General features: G+C 42.5%; 1 protein-coding gene across 4 annotated transcripts in view; it reads left to right on the top strand.

Annotated features, from left to right (window-relative positions):
- The window catches only part of sema3ab (sema domain, immunoglobulin domain (Ig), short basic domain, secreted, (semaphorin) 3Ab), a 67,999-nt gene that overhangs the window by 8,582 nt on the left and 40,985 nt on the right, over window positions 1–18,432 (top strand). Inside the window, exon 1 of one of the 4 annotated variants that reach the window (XM_084363417.1) lies at window positions 14,784–14,839. The exons of the other annotated variants lie outside the window; for them this stretch is intronic. The gene's annotated coding sequence lies outside the window, so the exon portion shown is untranslated. Of the gene's footprint in view, window positions 1–14,783; window positions 14,840–18,432 lie in introns of those variants that run through there. 4 annotated transcript variants of the gene reach the window in all.

Genomic DNA, 18,432 nt, shown 5'->3' with positions numbered 1-18,432 from the left:
AAAGAGATGTCCAATGAAGGACGGAGGCTCCTGTGTCCCATGGGCCACAGTGTCACTTGCCCCCTGTCTTGCCTCTTGCCCTCCACACCCGCCCTTCGCTGGTGGTAATACAGCCAGGGCTATTCTTAGCTTCTGTGTCAAGCCTGTCTCTGGGGATCAGTCGAGGGGTCTCCGTTACATGACGCACACACAAAGACGCACACACATGCACACAGGTGTCTTGAGACATCTCTATTTGATCTTTATTAAGCCCTCTAAGTCTAAACCCAATTTAAAGAACAGCCCTCGAAGTACGTGATCATGTTCCACCGCGACTGAAAGCTCAATTAATTGAGCGCTATGCAGATTCGGTTGCTCCAGCAGGATGCCTGCAGTTGACATGTTACTCATGACGGCCTGACATGACACAATCCAGAGAGCAAGCAGTATTTATGGACTGCAGTTATATGTCTTGCGAGTCTGATTTTTTTTCTAGCAGAATGCTGACACATATTTTATTCGTATTTTCAGTGGCATTTGGATAAATTAGCTCGAACACTATATTTTATGTAGGTAATAAAAATATTTCAGTATGAGGTTTCAGGAGCATGTGTTTCCAGTTAAGGTGGGAATGCAGAGCCCATACCTCGCATTGGAAAGCGAAACATCAGTTCCTCTGCAGTTGTAACTTAAAGGGTCTGTACGTAAAAATTAAGTTTAAAACGTTGAAGAAATAACTCAAATTAAAACTGTGGTGCCCTCAATCCAACATTTGAGGATGAGGAAGTAACGCTGCACAAGTATTAATTCAACAGATGGGCATTTCTTACATTTATCACCTTTTGGCATCTGTTTCTGTAATCTGTTTGTGAATTGTTACCCCTCCTTGAATCCTTACAGGGTCATATGGTGAGGTTGTGGTGGTAGTGCTAATGGTAAAGTTTAAGGTTAAGGTTGGGGGAGTGAAATGTAGGTGAGAATGTCTGTATGCAACTTTTCATTTGTGCAGCTTTGCTCTCCCTGCAAACTGCTCGGTGCTGTTGCAGAGGAAACCTGAAGTTGGTCTACAGCTTTGCACAGACAGCTGCCCCTGAGTGACTCTGCATGTGTCACATCAACACAAAAACTGATGCTATTGCCCCTTTATTCACCCCTGGTTACTCTAGCCTCTCCATGATAATGTGATAGCTGTAACTCAATACTGCTTTTAGACGTGTGAGGCTTAAATCTGCTTCCTATTACAAATGTATTACTCCCAACACGCACTACATAAGAACAAGCCTGCCTGTGTTTGCTAGAGAGACGGTACCACCTGGCTTTTGGTGGCAGGCTTGTGTGTGTGTGTGTGTGTGTGTGTGTGTGTGGGGTTCACATGCCTGGATCAGGAGTACAGTTGAAACTTCCCTCTCATGTAAATCCTGAGGTAAGCGGTCCGAGCACGTAGCACTTCATAACAAGGGCATAGCCTTACGGACCACACGCATGATCGGCACCCTGCTAAAGCCTCGCAGAGGGTAGAAAATCCTGTCAATGTGTCTCTGTGTGTGGCAGAGGAAGGGACATGAAGAGGAAGGTCTGGATTAGACCTCAATACAGCTGTTCTGACCGGGGCGAGGGCCAAGACACTCCTCACTTATTCAGTCAACTTCACACACATTACACACATGAACACCCACAAATACTGCAGCAGGATTACAAATGTTGCTTTAAATAATTAGGCACATAGATAAGTAAATCACACTGAAGACATTGGTGGGACATAAAAGGAACAGACTGTGCGAGCTTTGATCGCGGATATTATGACATTTTATAGCTTAATTCATTATTAAAGGGTACACATAATTGTGTAATTTCCCATTAATTATGTGTGGCCTTATTGCCAAATTAGATTTACCAAATGTAAAAGAGATTTTACACTTAAATTGCCTAGCTATGAATCAAATGACCTTCTCTGACCATGGAGAATTTGGTAAATACAACATTATTTGCCAATAAATATGAGCAACTGGCGTAAATTTGCAGTAATCCAAAGGTATTCCTTGTATTGTACGATGCCCTGGATGACAACATTAGGGTGCTGTGATTGTCTGTCTGCCAGTGACCATCTCCTTCATCCAGCACCACACTCCAGGAACAGAATTACACCCCACAGCAGCATATTTAAAGGCTCACTGGCTACATTGGTCTACACTACAGTGTCATCTGATTCCTTTTTTTTTTTTTCGTGTGATGATACTTTTCATTTGTATTCTTGCGATCAAAAGGCATAAGGCTACGCAATCTATAAAAAAACATTAATTTAAATTCAGTTAAACACACAGTATCCTGTAAACTAGTACAAAACTGCAAATACTGGTTATTAAACAGTCTCAATTTGAAACTGATGCCATTACTGTATGTATATGACCTATAAGCATTCAAGACTAGCAAAGATTGTATGGTGTAGTGCTGAGGATTTTCACTCTGCTGTTATTTTTTACACACACACAGGCCTGAAGAATACACACGTGCACAAACAGGACCTATATACATGCAATAAATAATGGAGCGATGTGGCTTCCCTGTGGTCAGACACCACAAAATTTGGCCGTGCCACAGAGGTGAACTGGCATTTCTCCAGCTACCAGTCCACACACCGTACTGACTGATCCGTGTGTGTCTTGAACCAGCCACCCTCTGATCCCCAAGCCAAGTCCCTACGGATCAAGCTTCTGCTGCCTCAGTCTATGTAGGATAACATAACCTAGGGATATGAACAGTTCACCATCTTCCCATAACAGTTATTTATCTAACATAACCACAAATTGAAACATTATCTCATACCACAGCTAAGAAAATTGCATATAAAAATAAATAAGTAATAAATTATAAATAATAACAATAAAACTCTCTCACTTCCAAAACAAATGCATGCAAAAGCAAACATGTGGGAATATAAGATGGCTTTGGTCTACACGGGGTGCAAGAATCAACAAAAAAGGAAAGTTTCTTGTAGCTGCTTTAACAAAAAAAAAAAAAGCCTAACACACATAAATGAATAACTCTTTGCTTTTGTTACAAAAATATGTACTCGGTCTATTGCTGATCACTGTTCACCATGTTGTACACAGTGCTGCAGGGCCATGTGTTGCACAGTGCTGGTCTACCATACTTGGTTCAGTGGTTGTGTAAAAGAGTCTGCAGTCGTTTTGCTCTGCAGCAGAGCTCTAATGCCGCGTTTCTGGTGGTTAATGGCCTCCCATGAGCCCGCTCCTGTTTTACTACCCAGCCTGTGGGAGGGAGGGAAGGAAAGAGTGATGGTGCCTGGGGGAGAAAAGAAGTACAGAAGCCCAGAGAGAGAGGGAGAGAAAACCTAAGTTGGGATAGGGAGAGTTTGCAGGATGAAAGGAGGAATGATGCATTGATATGAGATGTGGAAGTAAGAAGTTGACAAGGGTAAAAAGGTAGAGGGGGACAGGAATTGTGGTGTGAGACATGGTGTAAGGTGACCTAGAGCCCTGCAGCCAGCCTGACTCCTGCTGATGGATGGGCTGTACACCAGGAGACGTCAGACTACTGGAGCTAAAAACTTGACATTTACCCACACGACATCCTGAAGTAGTGAAGTGCATTTCTGCTAACGAAATTATACACAACTAGCCTCAAACATCAAACCTAAACTGAGTTTGGAAGTACAAATGCAAATCTGGCTGTACCCAGTCACCACCCTGACAGCATGAGCTATTTATTTCACACGGTTTCTGTATGTGTGCGGTGTGTGTGTATGTTTTACTGGTTTCTGTATGTGGCCTCCAGTGTGCAAAGGTCCACCATCAAGTTCAGGGTCACATTCGCACCCATTAATCACAGACGAGGCACCAGATTGAAGTACTGCCTCAGCGTCTCTGCCATTCTCTCCCATTCAGCAAGCTGAGGTTGTGGTTTGCCGTTCAAGGTTCAAAATCTACTTCTAACCGCCCGCTCTGACTGCTGATCGGGGGATTTTCATTACCTTTTCATCTGTGTGGTCTATTTTATGAGTCCATCATGATAAACTCATTGCGCGCAGACAAACAATGCTCTAATATTCCAATGGTTTTGCAAAAAGATCAAAAAGGTAATTTTAAAAATAAAAAAAATTCCATTCCAGTACTGGTGCAACTATAAAAAAATAGTATCTTGAGTATTTCACTTAAAGGTGCAATATGTAAGACTTGGCCACCTGTTGAATTCATACTCCAAAGGAGCCACATATTACCAGGATGACTGCTAACTGTTGCTGCAGTTAGCTGGTTAGCTCAGTTAGGTTCTAGCGGTTTTTGCCTGGGATCTCGGAGCACTGGGGGAGTGCGAGCACAGTAGCTTTATACCACTGGGAGGTTTCCTAGCCTGGGACAGGAAGGGGGACCCAGCGGGGCGCAAGGCAAGCAGGCAACAGAACCAGGCTTAGCAGCCTCTCAGTGAACACAGCTGGACCAGGACCGAATACAGCCTTAGGGACCAAGAGAGTTCAGTTTGACAACAAGGAATACATTACAGAGGCGATTTACAGTGGCTTCTGAGTCTGAGGACATGCAGCATAAAGATTGGGACAGGAGAGGCATGAGGCATTCACCTCTGGAGGCCAGAGCTATACTATTGGACTATTGCCACTTGAGGCATCAAAGTGGTATTATGAGAAAGCAAGGGCTAGTGAGCATGCTAACTTAATCAGATACTGTGATGTAAATGAATCAGAGCAAGCACAGCAGACTATAGGCAAGGTCATACTTATGCGTCACTTAATAATAGCTTAAAAATAATTGTTTTATGTGACCATAAACAAAAAAAGGATATTTGGGGTGAAGGAATTCTTGAATGAATCCACAAAGAGAGCAAATCTTTCCGTCTCCATTTATCTTGGGCTTTATGGCAAGCCGACAGGAAGCTGTGGTGGCAATTTAGTACCTCTGTAGTCAATAGAGTTGGAGTCAGTTATAGGGCAGAGAGATGAGCAGCCACACCAAAGCACCCTCCCTGCAGTTATATATAGAGCCTGTGCACCCCCGCCCTGCTCTGGAGGTGAATGGGCCATACGCAAACACATTCTACAGCCTGACCTGTTTTCACACCCACCTCCTCGGTTCTGCTTCTTTTTCCTCTTCCCATTCTCACATCTCCGACATCCCTTGTTTTTAGTTAGTGGTTTGGCAGAGCGGCACGGTGTGTGGTTTAAGAGAAAATACAAAGCACAAAGCTGTCTCGTGGGATAGCTATTAGCTGAACATATCGGTTCACTCCCTGTCGTGACTGTTGCCCGAATTAGTATTTATATATGTTTAAATACAAGGTTTCCGTTGCACTTTTGATTTAATGTCTTAGCAGTAGCGTGCAAATTAACACCCAGACTGTATCTGAGAACACACAGACAAGAGTACACTTTGTTTTCTCAAGATGGTTTTATATTGTGCTGACTTGTTTATAATGGTGAATTAAATGATTTAGGATTTCAAGACAGTGAGAGAGGCAACAAATAGAGAGAGGGTGAGAGGGAGAGGAGGGATGAGAGAGACGAGGGTAGGGGGTGGGGGGGGGGTGCTGACAGCAACAGGATGCATGGACAGTGTCACAGAGGCCAGTGCGGTGTGGGATTGGTCGAGGCCTCCCATGGCGCTGTGAGTGTTTTCGGCGTGCGGGCTGTGACTGTGCGAGAGGTCGGAGCTGGATGGACACTGTGGCTATTGTCCTGAAATGGCTGAGTGCTCATTTCCTCTCACTGACCAGGTGCTGAGGCCAAACAGATGACCTGCGAGGAGTCTGCGTGTATATGTATGTGTGTGTGTGTGTGTGTGTGTGTGCAAGCACTTTCACATGTGTTGCTTCAACCATCAATAAACATTTTAGTGTTAATGGGTTTATATGTTAGCAACAGCAGAAATGATTTACAGTTACAGCTCAAGATGTGATAGCATTACTGTACCCTAAAGTGAAAAATAAATCTAAATTAGTCTATACTAATTTTTTGTTAAGCATACTGATGAAAATGTAACCTAATTTGTAATTTATTGCAGGTGTTAAATGTGCACTATATTGTTAACATATCATTAATTGTATATTTCTATACAAAGAGATAATAATTTTTTACATAAGTAAAAAATGTATTCATGTCATGTTTTTTTCAAATTTAACTTTTAACTTTTTAAACTTTTTTTTAAAATAAATTATATTGGCAAGAAACTAAAAAATTAATGACACTATACTTTTGTACATTTGCAAATTAAGTATATTTTAACAACATTTTGTTAACACTATTTTGGGTGGGTGAAAGTATCCAAGAGAACAAGGAAAATATGCATTTAGTGTATTCATTTCGATTTAACACAACTCCAAGTATAGTAATTCTAAACACTTTAAAAGTACATTAAAGCATATGAAATATACTATATATATATACTATATATACTAATATAAGGTAGTTAATGCCATTACGGCATTGTCAGTTCTTGCGTTGTCATTAGAGTACTTGAGATGTAATGTAACATGTGTTGGTTAACGCTCATATTACAAAACGACAGCTTTACTGCAACAGTCTGCACACTGTCATTGATATTGCACCATGTATGAAAGGGTCAGATAGGAAAGCATGTGTGTTTATGTGCCCAAAGATTCGCCCAAGTCCTGGCTATTTAACTCTCAGTCTTTATTGGGTTTGTGCCCCTCCCCTCCTTCTCCTCCACATGTATTCTCTGCAGAGTTAACTCATGAGGTGTTGTTTTTATTGCTCTTTCTTGGTGGGTCCTGGCCACCACATGGAGCTCCTGCTGTGAGCGTAAATCAACACCTTGTCGCACACACCAGCTTATAACCACCTGTGACGAAACACCCAGAGAAAAGGGACTGGTGGAGTAGAATTAAAAAACGAGAGAGCCGGAGGGAGGGAGATGTTCTCCCGTTCCTCCTTTTTTTTTTGTTCTTGCCGTTCATCACGTGGCTCATTGGTGACTGAATAACAACAACAGTGCCAGGAGACACTTTCCATTCACACACTTTCCATTTCCCTCAGATGGACTGACAAACACAGACACGCAGACACCAGTCTGCAGTGTCACCAACAGCTGCTGCCCCGTAACCCTTGAAACAAAAAAGGTGAAGAAGGTTGAGAGAAACTCAAGGGTGGGAATGGTGCGAGACGTGTTTTCAGAGAGCGTTTCTGAAAAGCTAAAAAGACTAGACAATGTGATTGTAGCTGGAAGGCTGAAACAAAGAGGATTATCTAATTTCTTTGTTGTCACATTTGACTGGTTTAGTGTGGCCTCAGTAGCACCATGACAAATTAAGGACACGCTCTCTGCCACACTCTCTCTGTGGTCCAGATGCTTTGTCTATTATGAACCAGACACTGACACTCACCTGATCAATCACATTTACTCACTCTGGATCACAAATGACACGATCGCAAACACCAAATAGGGGACAAATACTTAAGGATTCAGGGAGTTCAGACTGAATCTTTCCTTCGTAATGTAGTGGCATCCAGCGAAAAAACGCAGGATGGTTTGGCAGAAAAGTTGAACCTTGAAATCAAATACATTGGCATGGAAAAAGCCTTCAGACACACGGATCTGTTTCTCAAACTGGATTTCCTGGATCATATTTCATGTCTCGCCGGTAGCTGAAGCAACATGCCCCTTGTTTTTAAATCCAGGGTATTTTAAATCCTCTGTATTGAGTCTGCACCGGGCCCAAAATGTTTTCGAGGAGCCCGTAATTGCTAGCAGTGCTCCTGGACACACCTATCTAAAGCTTCTCATCTTCTACAGTCACCTATAGTCCACGCAGTCGTCGGTCCTGCGCAGGTCTAGTTACCAAACATTTCCGTCTCAGGTAGAAATAATAAATAGTAAGGCTGGGCAGGTCAGATTAGAGAGACCGGTGTGTATTTTCATACAGCTGAAGACAAGGGCTGCATACTAAAGCTCTAATGCCCTACAGATGGTTCCACTCACTGTAGTCAACTACAGGACGTACCCTCTCTCCACGCCGGCTATTTGATATGCTGAAGCTTGACCAGACCTCTGATATGTCTGCAGAGACTTTGTGGGAGGATAGACAGGAATTCGTCAAGGATTTACCACATCAGATAATAATCTGCATGTCATAATCTACAGTGTGCAATCATCATTTCTCACTGATTCAGGTTTTCCAGAAAATTATTAACCAACGATCGTCACTGGATCACTTTCGGGGAAAAGTTCAGTGCTAGGCAAATAAAACAATACAGTTATCTGAAGACGCTTTCAGTCAACAAGAGTCTCCAGGAGACAGTTTTCATTTCAACTTAATGTCACAGAAAAATGTTTTTATTTCCAGACTGTTGACATTTAACAATTACAGACACATAAATCCATCCAGAGTAAACATTCTTCTTTCCATGATAACGACTTGCGCTCTCATGCTTCTGTAAAACTAACAGCTGCAACAAGTCCAGGCAGGGTTCTTATGGGGGTTCATCTCCAACAACATTTTAGAAAAGGTTGAAAATCATTAGATTAAAATATCATAAAAGTAGATGAGGGAGGTTGAGAATTACTGTTAAGCACCGTACGTGGACGATGTAAATGCAGATATGTATGGCAACAGTCACAAATAACAGAGATGATGATCTCAGACTGCAGTAGAGTATTGTTTTAAGCCCAGCCTGGTTGGTGCTCTGTTTCAACAGGATGACCTGGGCTTATATAGCCTACCCCATTTGCCCGTCTCACCATCTATCTGATACGCTGAAGCCTGACCAGGCTCCGATAATGTCTGTGTAGACATTCTTGGAGGACATACTTTATACAGCAATTCGTCAGGGATTTACAGTGTCAGATAATGATCTGCCTGTCATAGTCTACAATGTGCATACAAGAGCTCCTACTGGCTCTGGCTGTTGGGAGAAAAGCTCAAATCACTACAAGGTTGATTTAACTGCCACCCACATTGTGACTGCAGGTCAACTTAAAGGAAAACCCCCAACACATAACATGCTTTTAAAAAACACCTATATGTAAAATACAATCATGTTACAAACCCAATGATGCTTTATGAAAAGTTAAATAGCGAAGGACAGAGGAAATCTTTCACTGAGGCAATGTGATTATGATTTTGGGCTTTATAAATAAAATTGATTTGATTTAGAAGTTTTGATTAAGCGATACACGAGAGGGTGTCACCGCAGTGATGTTTACAGACGCATGACTGTCGTGCCATGACGTTCAAGCTCACCCTCAAGTGTAATATTACCATTATGCAAATTACCAATGAAATAAAAGATTTAATCAAATGTTGTAGGACAATAAGCTCTCAAAGACAAACAGAAAAAACGTCTTGCTTGTGTTACTTTGTTTTCATGGAAACACACATTAGGGAAGGATTTCCTCATGGCCTGTATGAACAGGAATAATTACAGAAACCAAAACCTGTTTCGGTGCACTTATGAGTGCCTGACTATGGTTTAAAGTAACACTCTGAAGAGATTGGTATTTTGTCTGATATGGTGCAACCTGCTAATCCTAGTCAAAATGTGCAGACCTGCCTTTTGTTCAACAACCAGAGAGTTGACAACTTTGCTAACACAGCCAAATATTAAACCAGTGCAACAACACAAGACACTTAATTAGCCAGCTAATGTTACTGACTACTCAACAGCAACAAGTCCAGCTCACCATCTGTCATGCGGCCTTTGATTTAGTGAAGCTGGCGCCAACGACTACATGCCAGTCTGAGATTAACTCTTGCCTCTTGCTCGGCCACTGTCTCCTTTCCTCTTCTTAGCTTCCTCCTATATTGTCCTCTTTGGTCTTTTTTTCTCCGTCATGATGTCCTATTCCGGCCCCAGTGGCGCTCCGAGCAGAGTCGGCTAACGGAGCTAACTTGTAGCTACGGTGCACTCTGTATATCACAGAGTTGAGGCAGAGCAGTTTGAGGACTTCAGAGGGAAAACCAGAAAACACCAAAACCGATCCCTGATAGTTGGGTGCTGTGTGCGAGGTACTGCCTCTCAACCTTCTACAAGTCATTGTACCATCAGATTGGTTTTAAAGCTGTTATTTTAAGGAAAAAGTTACATAATGTTGATTTAAGGCAGACATTAAAAATAACCTATCATTTCAGACTAATGCACCGAACAGCACAGAGTCATAATAATGAATAAAATCTATTGTTGGAGCTGATTTTCAACCTTAAATTACACACACCCCTTCCGCTTTCTTTAAATCTGGGACAAGGTCAGGAGTTGTGTAATCAGAATTCGTCTCGCTCTTTTTTGGAATTACTGTCCGGTCACATTCGTTTCTCTCTTCACTTCTGCATTACCGCGGTGCAGGTTGTTAAAGGGCATCTGCAGCGTCTCCGTGGCGCGGTGCTCTTTACAGGGGAGGTCAAAGAAGTGTCACGTATTTGAAATGGCAGAACGGGAATATGCGTGATTACTGGTGAAAGGTTAGCTGTGGACCCACGAACGTTCACATTTACGTCCTCACTTCTTTCATTAAACGGAGTGCTCCGCTCGTTCAGTCAATCTGCTGAATTTACACAAGTTTTATGTCTTCAGCCGGGGTTCACTGACTTTTAATGAAAAACTGTACTTTATAACTTTGATTGCTCAACAGTGTCCAATTTGGGCGATTAAGTTTAATTTCAAGCCAGTAAACAGTATAACTTGCTCTGCTGCTCTTCTGTTGTTAAGCCACTAATCACACTGGAGCCTTGAATAACTGTTGTTTACCGAGGTCCACCAACAGTATGCTAATCTGTACAGACACATAATTATCTCTTAAGACTTCTTGTTGGCTCTTGGCGACTCTGTTCCTTGAATTCCATTAGACTCGCAACTTTTTGGTCATGCTAAACCATCTTGTCATTTAATTTGAATTAAACGAGATTTTGCTGATGGAGCGGGTCATGCCTCGGTTCAGCCATTCATCACGCACTTTATTTCATTATAATCAATTTCATAACGGACAAATTATTCATCCATGTTGTTATATGTAATGCTATTAGACTGGGCCAGTCTGTCTGGCTCTCTCCCCATAGGAAGACAGACAGGAGAGACAGTACAGCTCCTAGCACAGAGAGGCTTTGTAAAGGTAACACACACACACACACACACACACACACACACACACACATATGTGCATCCATGTGCATACGCACACACACTTCCCAGCACCGCGGCGACAGGCAGTCCCACTCCGTTAGGGGTAAAAACACAGAAATTAAACGCTGCGTGCTTGTGGTTTTTAATTTAGCGTGCTGACAGCCATCCAATAGTCCTGTGGTGACATTGGATAACTTTACGACCCTGGTAAGCGCAGCCCGGGACAGGGACCAGGACAGACACCCACTTCAGCTTCAGCCCTCCCCTACACACATACAAACACACATACACACACACACGCAGATCATTGAAAACTGAACTGAAACAACAAGACTGAATTACTACTGCAGATGTTCACCGTTTGATCAATCACTTGAAATACTTAATGCGGGGACATAATGGAGCTATTGATCATTTAGTGAAAAACATTTCTGTGGTGAAATAATAATAATATTGTCAAAAATAAAAATTTAAACAGTTACTCACTCACAGTAAGCCAAGTCTGCGTCGGTCGCTGTGGTCTCTGTAATTGCCTAATTTAGAACCAAATAGCCACTTTCCTGGACAACGTTTATAGCAGCCACACACAAGTGCATTGTGTGTGTGTACGTGGTTGTAAGTATTTGTTGGGACTTTACCATTGTGCTGATTGCCAGTTCAGTAGTGCTGACTGTATAGTATTTGTGTACTCTGTACTTCGGACATGTAAAGAATTTATGGTTAAGAAAGCATCTCTTGTTCTCAGGTTACCATAGTTCCATTACTAGCTGTTGAGTGATGAAAACAGATCTGACTCTTCGCATTTGCCCGGTGAAACCTTGTGGCCCGGTGTCTTTACTATTGATTGGCTAAACCCCGTCCTGAGTTGACGGTATTGACATGCTGTCAAGCGTCTCACTGCCATTTGACTGTGCTCGGTGTGACCTTGGTAGTGTAAGCTAAAGTGTAAGCTGTCACTGTAGTGTGAGGAGTAAAACTGTTCAGATCAACATTTACAACGCATCAAAAAACATGGCTTCCTTATTAATTTCAACGAGACCACCATGTTGGCACAGCAGGTGTGGCGAAATGGTGCGCTGTCAAAAAACGTATGGTTGTCCATTGAAGAGTTTGTGTGATAAAATATACATTAGTACACATTCCAATAGAGAATAAATGATGCGGTGGTGACTTTACACAGTTGTAAAATCCTGTCTTATAATATGATTAACCTTTTTATTGTAACATTAATAAGCCTTTCAATGAATGGTAGTACTGTTTCATTTCCCACGTTCTCATTCCCAGGTCATCAAATAACCTTTTGTCACTCCCCCCAGCATTAAATCAAAGTCCTTATAGGCAACTCTTGCCACTCGACAGCCACCGTTGCAATGCTCCCAGGCATAACAAGACCAGGCCCCTATCTCAATGAATGGGGAGAGAGCCAGAACTTCCCTTTAATGGCCCTGCGACATAAAAACTGCATGTATAGACTTGCCAGTGAATCTTATAAAATCTGCTTTAAAAGTTTGGTGACTTTGCTGTTAAATAAGTTTTAAAATGCCTTTTCCCCACAAGTTATACTTCTATTGGTTTTCGATACACTAACTTCTTTGAGTTTAATGTCTTATCTGTGGATAAACTCGCCTTGCTTGGGAATCTTGCGAATTATTGTGATATTTACTCCTCCATGCTCATGAATCTCAACTGTGTGCTCCAGTCAATGCAACAGTGAGATTGACTGACATCTATCCTGGTTCAGCTACTATAAATCAGATGATTGGCTTTTTTTGGGGGGGGAAGGGGCCGTAGATGTCATACAACTGGAGTTTTCTGTTCAAAATACCTTCGGTGATCTGTCTCTGTCTTATAATGTCTCTGATTTAAAACAGACACAAACCCTTTAGTTTTTTCCAATACGTGGTTAACACTGAACAAAGGTCACAGTTTGGTTAGGCAACAAAACGACTTAGTTAAGTTTAGGAAGACATTACGAACGTGACAATAAGTGACGTCGTCTTTGTGAAGTTACGTACATGACGTTTGTCTGACTCAAGTTCAGTACATTATGTACTTACATAAGTTTGGCTTGACATGCACATGAAAAGAACAGCCGTCTCCCGAGTTAAAGTCTGGTTTTCATTTGACCAAATCATCAAGCCCAATCTCAACTCCCCTCACTTGCTCTTAACATCTAATATTGCCATGGATGGGTTTACATTGGAGTTAGTTGATAGCCCACTGCGTTTCATACGGATGTTTACAGGTTGTGCGTCCTACTTGTTTGCTTTAGTGCACTGCTGTCTTGGGCCTGAAAGTGATCAAATCCAGCAGGAATGTGTCAAAATTTAATGTATGATGTAGTTTTTTGCATTTATTGGAATTTGCACGCAGAGCTGATTGATGATACGAGATCACAGACAGCCATGGAGTCACTTAGTTACTACAGATGCACACGATTGCGCATAAAATGAACATACAAGAGAACACATGAGTAAAAAACCATGCCTGTGGTCTATGTGTTTTGCTTTCTTTATGAATACAGATGTAAAAGTATATGAATCGGGGCGAATGCTGCCTCAGAGGTGGCCTTGTGGGGACATCTTGAAAGTGCTTGCTCTGTAGGTGCTGGATATGTGGCTGCTCCATTGCCGCATGGTGGTGACAGTGTGTGTCGAAGAAAACCACGTGCGATGCCAAGAGAATAGTTCCGTTTCTATGTGTGTGTTTTTATTGAAGCTCGATCTAAGTGGATTGTGGTCAAGGCTCATTGGACATCCAATAATAGGCTCTGACGGTGAACTGCATTAACATGATGTGAGAACGCGTGTCTCCAAATTAATACTCAATGATGTGTGTGTGTTTTCTGAATGAAGACATGCAGAAAACGGGTCATATGAAGTCATGCGTTGGACTGTCGGAGAGGAAAGATTTGCTGATCTGCTGGAATAGTCTGAATGGTTACCAGGCAGGCTGTTCTTCTGTGTACAGCACTTTGGAGAGTTGTAAATCTTGTTCATTTGGGAACCATAGGCTCTACATACTGTAGCCTTTTTATGTGCCTGTGGCATCTGGAACACGCAGTCAGTCACACAGACTCCGTGAATGAGTCACAGATGAGTCTTTCTCCGTTGACTGGATCTCTGTAGTGCCATGCTTGTATCCCCGCACATCCTCTCTCAGCAGGGAGACACTCCACATCTGTGATTCCCCACCCACACTCTTCATTCACTCTCGATACCTTGCCCGTCTCTCCCTATCATGCGCTCACTCTTTGCCAAATACTGCATACTCCCAGGTTCCCCACAGAGGCAGGCAGCAGGCGGGCATGCCCACTGCCAGCCCCTCGGTCTCCTCTGAGAGCGGCTGACGTCACCGCTCTTCTCCCAGGTGACTCTCCGAGGCGCATCAACACTTTCACACACACCGAGATGATTTTTCACATCAAACCAGTAACTAAGGAACTGTGTGTGTGTGTGTGTATGCGGACACACACGAGCACAACTGTGTTTATGTTTTAAAAATAGATGGAGAGAGAGAGACAGAGATGCTAATGATCAGCGGTTGGCAGATGGTAGAGTGATGTAGCGAGGAGTGATATTACTGCCCACTTAAACTCATCTGCTGTTACTCCAACCCCCAACACTACTACGAGGCTGGACTCAATGCACACTCATCCACAGTATATCTCTCTCTCTCTCACGCACCCAAAGGCGCTGGCTCTCACACACACTCTTTCAGATACACGGGACTCTGTACGAACACTAATCTGGATTATTAAGTGTAAGTGTACACCCTTTTGTTTGTTTAAAGCAGCATTCTTCCAGTATTAAGAGATTTGATATGTCTGTCTTGGGCGCGAGACAGAACAGTTGTTGTTAGTTACCCATAGAGACGTCTATTGTCTTGTCATCGCTGATATCATGCCGTCAGGGTAAGGAGTTTCAGTGGTCACATCTTTTGTCACGGCAATAAAATGAGTCTCAATTGCAGTTTGTTTGTGTTGTTGGGCTGGGTAACAGATACAGAGGGGGCATGCCATGTGTTCTCATAACACAATCTGGTGTTTTCCATCACATCCGTATAGTAACCAGGAGAACGACTGTGTGTGTTTGTGAGTGCTTGTGTGTGATTTATGATGGCAGCTCGGTTTATGGAATTATGAAGTGTTCAGTAATAAACTCAAGGCTTTTTATGAAGTCCGTAGGGTGTCATGATTTGCATATTGGTCTGGAGTTAGACAGGGATCTTCAGCGGAGGAAAACACTCACAGATCTTGTGACTCATTTAGGCGTGAAGCTTGAGGAAATCTCCTCGGTACGATTGGTGTACATTTCACATGTCGTTTGTTTCGCCGGCCTCTCGGGAGCCGTATTTTCAAAGTTGCAGTATTTATTTTAGAGCTCAAAGAAATCACAAATCAATCAGATCTTACGTGATAAACTGCAGAGGGTCACGACTGATGATCTGCATACTTGCAAGTACACGCCCGCTTACTGTATACCTTCAGTGACTGAGGATCTATGATCAAATTTCCACTTCTACAGAACACCCTCACATCACTCACTGCAGTTTATCTCTACTCGACCATCAACAACTATGGTAAGGGTCACCCAAACTATAAATATATGCACCTATGGGACACACAATGCATGGTCTGATGGCAAACAATAATTAAAATCAGGCCTCGGGGTGCGTTCTAATGATGCATGCTGTCAATAGAAATTAAATGTAGCACATAATGCCTTGTGAAATAACTGGTGTAAATTGTGCAGTACTCCGTGGGATGTTATTCCTCACGTCCGTATGTGTTTACACTGATCTTTTAAGTCTCTAATTAAAAGCTATGTACAGGGATGTGCTCTCTTAAGTGAGAGGCTGAAAGGCGTGAAAGCGTATTTACTGCCATGCTGCACTGTGGGGACTAGTTAACGGTGCTGACAGAGGCTCGTGCTGGTCCGAATACTGTAACGCGTGCACACACACACACACATTGATGCACACACCATTAGGGAGAAATGGATAGAGCACAGCTGCCCTGTCTCAGGAGAGAGACAGAAGAGACTACTCTCCTCAACAAGACCACTCCACACATTGTATGTAACTACAAACTAACGGCAAGGAATGAAACAAAAAGTGACACATTTTAAACAAATCAAAGCCACATGCATGACGTTGAATTTAACAAACAAAGCCAGTGTCATTATGAGTGTGCATCCCAGAAAGCAGGCTGCAACTTTAGAGCTGGGACAAAGTGCTGAATCTCTGTCGAGGCATTATATTTGGGCCAGCTTGAACTGAAAATGCATTGTCTCCTGACATTTAGTCTAGATTTCTCTCCTCACGTGGTAAGCTGTTGCAAAGCCAGAACCACGCACATGGTTTTTGTTTCTCCGGGCACAACGCAACAGAATACCTCTCATTAAGTGTAGCTGACCGTTACCACATGGAGGTGAGGTTAAGAGGGGTTAGCATAACTCTTCTGCTACTGCTCAACCAGAACCTGTAAAATGCGAACCGGATTCCGAGAAGAAGGGGCCGAATGTTTGAATATGGAGTATGCAAAAACACAACTGTAGCGAGACAAAACAGATTTTGCTTTGACAAGCTTGGACGAGAGCGGCGCAGTCACAGAGGCTGTGTTGTGCTTTGAAATTTCTCTGAGCACACTGTGAAATGGCTGTAGGAAGTTTGAAATAATATCAGTGCGACGGTGAAAACTGCCAACAACACGTCTGTTGAATACAAGTGGAAATTGAGCTTCCCCCCACCACCTATTGTCATCAGGGAGGGTGGCAGAAAGCATGGAGTCGCTTATGCTATTTCCTCTCATTACACCCTCTTCACACACAGCTTTAGGGTCAGTGTGCAGAGGGCTAATTGAGCCTTAAGATAGCGCAAAAGAAATGTGCTACTAGTTTTCCACCCACCATAGTCTGTCACTGGCATGAGCAGCTAGCGGTTATGAAACAGTCACTCCTTTTGAATGTTTGCTGGCAGTTAAATATTTCTCTCGCCAAGACACTCAAAGCAGAATCACCTGTCACCTGTCAGTGATCTGCTGGGTAGTCTCTAAGAGAGGTAGACAGAAGACTTCTCAGAGAAAGCTTTGGGGTTTTCTTCAGCTATACTTTACTGTATCTTAATCCCTGGATATGTGAAGGTTTTCTTTGGCAGGAGCACTGCTGCCTTTAATAATTTCCAGAGATTGGAAAATTACCCAAATGTAATTAAATTAGGGCTTTCTGTTTTTGATTACTGTGGATTGTGGCATGTGGCTTTAACCTATAAACTAAATATTTAACAGAGATGCAAAGATAAATAAATAAATAAATAAATAAACAAATGTCAATGCTTTTTTGAAGGCAACGTATTTTGAGATATCATTGATGGAATCTTGTCCTTCTGTCCTTATGTGGGCTGCTCCTTTTCTTCATTGGATGCCATCGCCTGCTATGTTGAACTCAAAAGTCTCATTCATAAGTCAAGAGTTTCGGTGGTGATCAGTTCACACAGCCTTCTTAAATTTCTCAAAGTTGGGGACGCACATCCATATTTTTGAGAACACCACCACAGATATCTGAGTAAAAAAACTTTGGTCTTTGTCTTTGTGCAAAATCTTTGGTGCAAAGTTAGTTACGGCATTAAGTAGCTTACAATTAGCTCAATAGCTTAGTGCGTGTTGTGTCACACTGTGAGAAACACATAATACAACACAAGCAAAACACGTTCTGCTCAGTCATCATGATTATTAAAACACAAACCAGCTGATTCCCAAGCTGTGCAGGAGAACTAATCTAATAAGTGCCACTATTAGGGCTGAGCGTACAACTCGGGTGAAACAAGTATCCGGTACAGAAGAGATGCTTTCTCAGAGTCAGTGCGTCAATATGCATGAAAATCCTCAGCTGTGGCCACATCATTCTGTGCTGCGCTGTACAGTGAGGGCTATGTCTTATGCCCAACGCAAAGTGGTGTACAACTCAGTGCAAGTGCCATTGATAGTTTCTGACCGACGCGGTTTGTCATTTTCACGCCCACGTGTAAGTAGCAAGTGTATTTGCGCCCATCTGTGCACCCATGAGCAAAGTCTGGTCAGGCACATTGGTGGCACATTGCTATCAGCAGAAAGAGAAAGCGCCATTGAAGAAAAACATGTTCGAAAATCAATGGCACAGTATTTTTTTCCACTTTCAGTAATTTTAAATGTGCACAGTAAAATCCCTGCAGCAAATAGATTGGCACATTTAAGCAGCAAAACAAAAAGCTGTTAAGTTTTAAACTTGACAGGATAGAGAAAACTCTTCAGAGGAAACAGAATCAAACTATTTGCTTCTGCAATAAAAACTTTTAGACAGCTGTCTGATGGAGATCAC

Source organism: Pagrus pagrus, assembly GCF_965226575.1.
Source record: "Pagrus pagrus genome assembly, chromosome: 10".
Lineage (NCBI taxonomy): Eukaryota > Metazoa > Chordata > Actinopteri > Spariformes > Sparidae > Pagrus > Pagrus pagrus.
The sequence above is the reverse complement of the archived record's forward strand: the minus strand, read 5'-3'. Positions and strand labels throughout refer to the sequence as shown.